The following is a 6,101-nucleotide window of genomic DNA, read 5'->3' as shown; positions in this document are numbered from 1 at the left end:
AAAAAAAGTGAAGCAGAGCATAAAAGTTTGGAAAATTTGCAGCCTGACTATGCAGTAGAAAAGAAACACCCATTTTCTGGGGAGAAATTCAAGCCAGCTACAGAAATTTGCATAAGAGGAGCCAAATGTTAATTGCCAAGACAATGGGGAAAATGTCTCCAGGGCCTGTTAGAGACTTCACAGCAGCCCCTTGTATCACAGGCCCAGAGGCGTAGGAGGAAAAAATGGTTTCACGGGCCAGGCCCAGGGCCCAGCTGCTCTGTGCACCTTTGGGACATGGCACATGGAAGCCCACCTCTTACATCAGCATGTCCTGGATGTGAGACATGAAGTCAAAGAAGATTATTTTGGAGCTTTAAGATTTAATCAGCTGGGCACAGTGGCCCACACCTGTAATCCCAGCACTTTGGGAGTCCAAGATGGTGGATCACTTGAGCTCACAAGTTCCAGACCAGCCTGGGCAGCATGGCAAAACCCTGTCTCTATAAAAAAAAAATTAGCTGGGTGTGGTGGTGTGCACCTGTGGTCCAAGCTACTTGGGAGGCTGAGGTAGGAGAATGGCTTGAGCCCTGGAGGTGGAGGCTATGAGCCAAGATTGTGCCACTTGTACCCCAGTATAGGTGATGGAGCCAGACCTTGTCTCACAAAAAAAAAAAAAAAAAAAAAAAAAGGAAGATTTAATGACTGTCCTGATGGGTTTCAAAGTTACATGGGGCCTATAGCCCCTTTGTTTTGGTCAATTTCTCCCATTTGGAATGGGCACATTTACCCAATGCCTGTACCCCCATTTTATCTTGGAAGTAGCTAACTTGTTTTTTATTTTACCGTCTCATAGGCGGATAGGACTGGCCTTGTCTCTGATGAGAATTTGGACTTGGACTTTTGAGTTAATGTTGGAATGAGTTAAGACTTTGGGTTAATGAGTTAAGACTGTTAGGAAGGCCTGGTTGATTTTGAAATGTGAGAAGGATATGAGATTTGGGAGAGGCCATGGGCAGAATGATGTGGTTTAACTCTGTGTCCCCACCCAAATCTCATGTTGAATTGTAACCCCCAGTGTTGGGGGAAAGAACTGGTGGGAGGTGATTGGATCATAGGGGCAGTTTCCCCCTTGCTGTTCTTGTGATGGTGTGTGAGTTCTCATGAGATCTGATGGTTTAAAAATGCATGGCACTACCCTTCGTGCTCACTCGCGCGCTCTGTCTCACATGCTTACTCTCTTTCTCTCTCTCTCTCTCCTGCTCTGCCATGGTAAGATGTACCTGCTTCCCTTTCACCTTCCGCCATGATTGTAAATTTCCTGAGGCCTTCCTGCCATGCTTCCTGTCAAACCTGTGGAACTATGAGTTGATTAAACCTCTTTTCCTCGTAAATTACCCAGCCTCAGGTGGTTCTTTATGGCAGTGTGAGAATGGACTAATACATGTGGCCTCAGCTCTGGGGAGGAGAGGCAAAAGGGGTGAGGAGCCAGGAACTGCTGGTTTCCAGTCAGACCTTAAGGCTAACCACAGTTTAGTCCTTGGGTCCAGCTTCCTCAGTTGGGTTGTCATCTCGTTAGGCACATGATGGTGGGTGGGACAAAGGGGACAGAAAAATCAAGATCTCAAGGGAGGCAGAAATTTGTATAACTGGTAAGCAAGACAAATGTCCTACTTGTTTTCATAATGCAATGGGCTGAAATTAAAGCTTTGCACAATATTCTTGGTTGGTGGGGTTTTTTAAAAAAATTTCATAGAGATGGTCTTTCATAGAGAGGTCTCACTATGTTGCCCAGGCTGGTCTCGAATTCCTGGGCTTAAGCAATCCTCCTGCCTTGACCTCCCAAAATTCTGGAATTACAGGCATGAGCCACCCCAACCAGCCCAGGATATTGTTTAAAAAGTATCAACAAGCCTGATATAAACAATGTATCCAAGTTCTGTCTGATTTCCATAGACCCCCAGATGGTGCTAATTTTCCATGTTGGTAAAATGCTTTGACTTTTGCAAAACACTTTCAGGGCTCTTAGCATCTCAGCAACCCTGTGAGGTGGCCATTCACAATCCCATTTGACAGGCAAGAAAACTGAGGCTTGAAAAGACCAGGCAGCTCACCCACAGCCACAGGGCTAGCTAGTGCCTCAACTCTTCCGTGCCTTTCTTCTTCTATAGGAAACATTTATGTCAGTTCAAAGGGGCATTTGAAAACTCCTGACCCCAAGTGATCCACCAACCTCAGCCTCCCAAAGTGCTGGGATTACAGGCGTGAGCCACCACACCTGGCCTCTGTATACATTCCTTCCCCGCCACCACCCCCCAGCAACAGGGTCTTGCTCTGTTGCCCAGGGTCTGGATACAGTGGCACAATCAGCTCACTGCAGCCTCACACTCCTGAGCTGCCACACCTGGCTATTTCTTATATTTAGTTATTTGTTATAGTTATTCCACTTGTCTGATCACCCTACTCCTTCTGGGTTTTAGGTTTTTAATTCTTTAGGGAAATCTGGTACTATTTCCTAGCGAAACACTCCATACATCTTAGGGGATTCTAGCCCAAGATTAGGAAGGAAAATTGGTAGATAGGGGATTGCTGCTGGAGAAAAGCCTTACTGACAGCAGCAAGAAATGACAGCTATTAGTCTGACAGTGAGAGAGGCACTGTGACCTGGGCGCTTTTCCTTTTTTGCTGCTTTACATTGTGGTGAGGCTGCTGTCTTCTTCTTGGCTGCCTTCTCCCACTTGGGTTTGGCACAATTTCCCCTTTGGGAAAAACAATGTCTTAGCAGCCGTCTACTTACAATTTCTCTCACATGGTCAGGAGCTCATTGGAGGCTGCTGTTCTCTGGGAAATGCCCTCTTCAGCAGGCTTGATGAATGTGAGGAGAAAGCCTCAGGAATTGGCTTCCCTTTAAGGAATATGGACTGTCCTTCTCTTTTACTAACTTGGTGCTAATTGCCATTGTGAACCTTTGCTTGTTTCATTTTATTATCTTTTTGAGATATATTTCTTTTTAGTCCCAGGCTTATAGTTAAACAAATGTGTAATTATTGTGTGGAATTCTTAATAATCCACTCAACCCTGCTCAAGAGGCAAATATTTTGGCACTGGAAAATATTTATATGTGTCTTCATGGTTTCTTATTCTGGATGCAACTATAAAATAATAAACCACAACAAATATCTTCCAAAAAGCAATTGTACATGTATTCATATCAGATCCCTTTAAGCCATTTCACTAGTTTGGAGGTGTCTAAGCATTATGGTGGCATGCATTTCCTATCCAAGTCACCTGGGTTCCCATTTTGCAGCTGACATTTCTAAGAGCTGAGACTGTTAATCTGCAAAAGTGAGTTTGTAATAGCTTTCTTGAAGCACAACTGGCATACAACAAACTACATATATTTGAAGTATGCAATTCAACATGTTTTGACATATTTATATGCCAGTGAAACCATCACCACAATCAAGATAACGTATCTATCATCCCAGAAAGTTTTCTCAAGCCCATTTGTAATTTCTCACTCCTGCCCTTTTTCACCTTCCCCTCCTTGTTTCCCAGGCAATAACTGAACTGCCTACTGTCACCATAAATGAGTTTGCATTTTCTAGAATTTTATATAAATGAAATTAAGCCATACGTCCTATTTTTCCTGGTTTCATTCACTCAATATAATTGTGTGATTCGTTCATGCTGTGTTGTATCGATAGTTCATTCCTTTTTGTTATTGAGGACTATGTCCACTGTATGAATACAATGCAATTTATTTATCCTTCCATGTTCCTGTTAAGGGACAGTTGGCTTGTTTCCAGTTTGGGGGCCATTATAGATAATGCTGCTGTGAAAATGTGTGTACAAATCTTTGTGTGGACCTATGCTTTCTCGTCTTTTGGGTAAATACCTAGGAGTGGAATAGTTGGATCTTATGGTAGGTGTTTATCTAGCATATTAAGAAAGTGCCAAAAAATGAAAAAGAAAAAAGAAACAGTAAACTGTTTTTCAAATGGTTTCCATTCCCACTAGCAGTGTATGAGAGTTTTAGCTTCTTCACATTCTTGCCAAAATTTGGGATGATCCGTCTTTTTAAGCTTAGACATTGTAATATACGCATAGTGGTATGTTGTGGTTTTAATTTGCATTTCCTTTATGACTAATGACATTGAGCATCATCTTTGGTGAAACGTTGAATTAAATCTTTGCAAAAGTAAAATTTTGCACAGTTCAGTGTTCTGTGTATTTGTCAAACATCACAATGCTATGACCTGCTACGGCCTGACACACTGATTTAACCCCTCTAAGTGTGCATTCAAAATCCTAGCGTCAGTAAAAGCCAACATTTATGAGGTGCTTATTACCTGCCATTGCCTCTGCTTAGCATTTTATGCATACTAACTTAGTTATTCCTTACAACATCTCACTTTTCGAGTGAGAAAACAGTGACCCAAAGAAATGAAGCAACTTGCCCCAAATCACACAGCTAGTTCAGTGGTAGAGCTGGGGCTCAAAGTTGTATGGGAAGTGGGAGAGAAGAATATAAGGAAGCACTGGTCTGCAGTTGAGAATTCATCTGCAGTTTTTCTACATCCTTTGTGTAGAAGGTAGATAGATCGTGGAATTTATCTGGCGTCCAAAATTTTGCCAAGTGCAGAGGACCACAGGGTATGATATCGAACAAGTTATTTGAAGTGACTGATTAGGTGATCTTGACTAGCTAGAGAAGGAAGACAGAAGAAAGAAAGAGGAGCAATGGAAGGATCAGAGGGCTCTAGGAAGTTGGAGGACCATGACAGTCAAGAGAGTGCTGCAAACATGGATGATTTTGGCTAAAGTGAGATGTAGGAACTTGGGAATTAATAGGTGACAGGGCTTCTAGTACTGATGGGGTTCAGGCACAAGGAGGTTGGATGCTGGCAATCAGGAAATGGAGGGTAGTATCACTAAATGGCTTGAGTCCCAAAGAGATAGTCATTTATTTTAATTTTTTTCTAGAGAAAAACAGTTTAGATGCATTCAGACTATTTTCTATTTTTTCATTCACATGTTATTTTTTAATGGAATGAAATCTATCAATATCTTCCTTTATGGTTTGGGTGATGTTTCAGGGTGATCAATCACCCCCGTTTGCATAGAACTGTTCAGTTTAGCACTGAAAGTCCCACATCCTGGGAAGCTCCTCAGTCCCGGGCAAATCAGAACAGTTGGTCACCCTAGAAGCCATGGACTCTCTTGCTTCAAAAATTACCAATAGTCTCACAACCAGTTCTCTCCTTTCGTTTTCATCCCTCCTCTCTTGCTGAATTATTATCCAAAATATAAAAGAACAAACTCACAGACTGGTAGGAACCTACATCTTCAATCCTAACCCCCATTACCTGCTTCAGGTATCCAACACTCTAACCAAGTGGGCTTAATTAAATGTGATTCCCCAAACACCCCCACTCCAGGTGTCTCAGTCACTCCGTGTTGTTATAAATGACTATACACGGGGTGGCTTAGACAACAGAGATTTATTTCTCACTGTTCTGGAGGCCGGGAAGTCTGATATCAGGGTGCCAGCATGGTCAGGTCTGGTCAGGGACCTCTTCCTGGTTTGCAGATGACCATTTTCTTGTTGTGTCCTCACATGGCAGTGAGGATAGAAAGCAAGCTCTACCCTGTCTTTTCATGAAGACACTAACCCTGTTCATGAGGGATTCACCCTCATGGCATAATTACCTTCCAAAGGCCACACCACCTAATGCCATCACACTGGTGACTGGGCTTCAACAAGTCAATTAGGGGGAAGGGGGAGGCACAAGCGTCCAGTCCACAGTACCAGGCTCTCATATCTCAGGCCTCTGTTCTTGGTCTTCTCCTTCCCTGAATTTTCTCTGCTTTTGCAGCCTGCCTACCTCCCATTCTTCCTTTCAGACCTTCCTTTGAAGCAACCTTGTCCAGGAAGGCTTTGCAACCTGAAGTCTTCCTCCTTAGATATTTATAACTCTTTGAGCTCCTCTATTAATTATAACAAGGTAGTAAATGACAGAACATCTGACACCAGATGGCTCAAACAAACAAATGAAAAGCACCCTACCTTTGGAAGGTACATCCACATTCTGGCATAGTTGGATTACAGGATCAGAGCA

The sequence above is a fragment of the Colobus angolensis genome, unplaced genomic scaffold (assembly GCF_000951035.1).
Source record: "Colobus angolensis palliatus isolate OR3802 unplaced genomic scaffold, Cang.pa_1.0 Scaffold24, whole genome shotgun sequence".
Lineage (NCBI taxonomy): Eukaryota > Metazoa > Chordata > Mammalia > Primates > Cercopithecidae > Colobus > Colobus angolensis.
The sequence above is the reverse complement of the archived record's forward strand: the minus strand, read 5'-3'. Positions refer to the sequence as shown.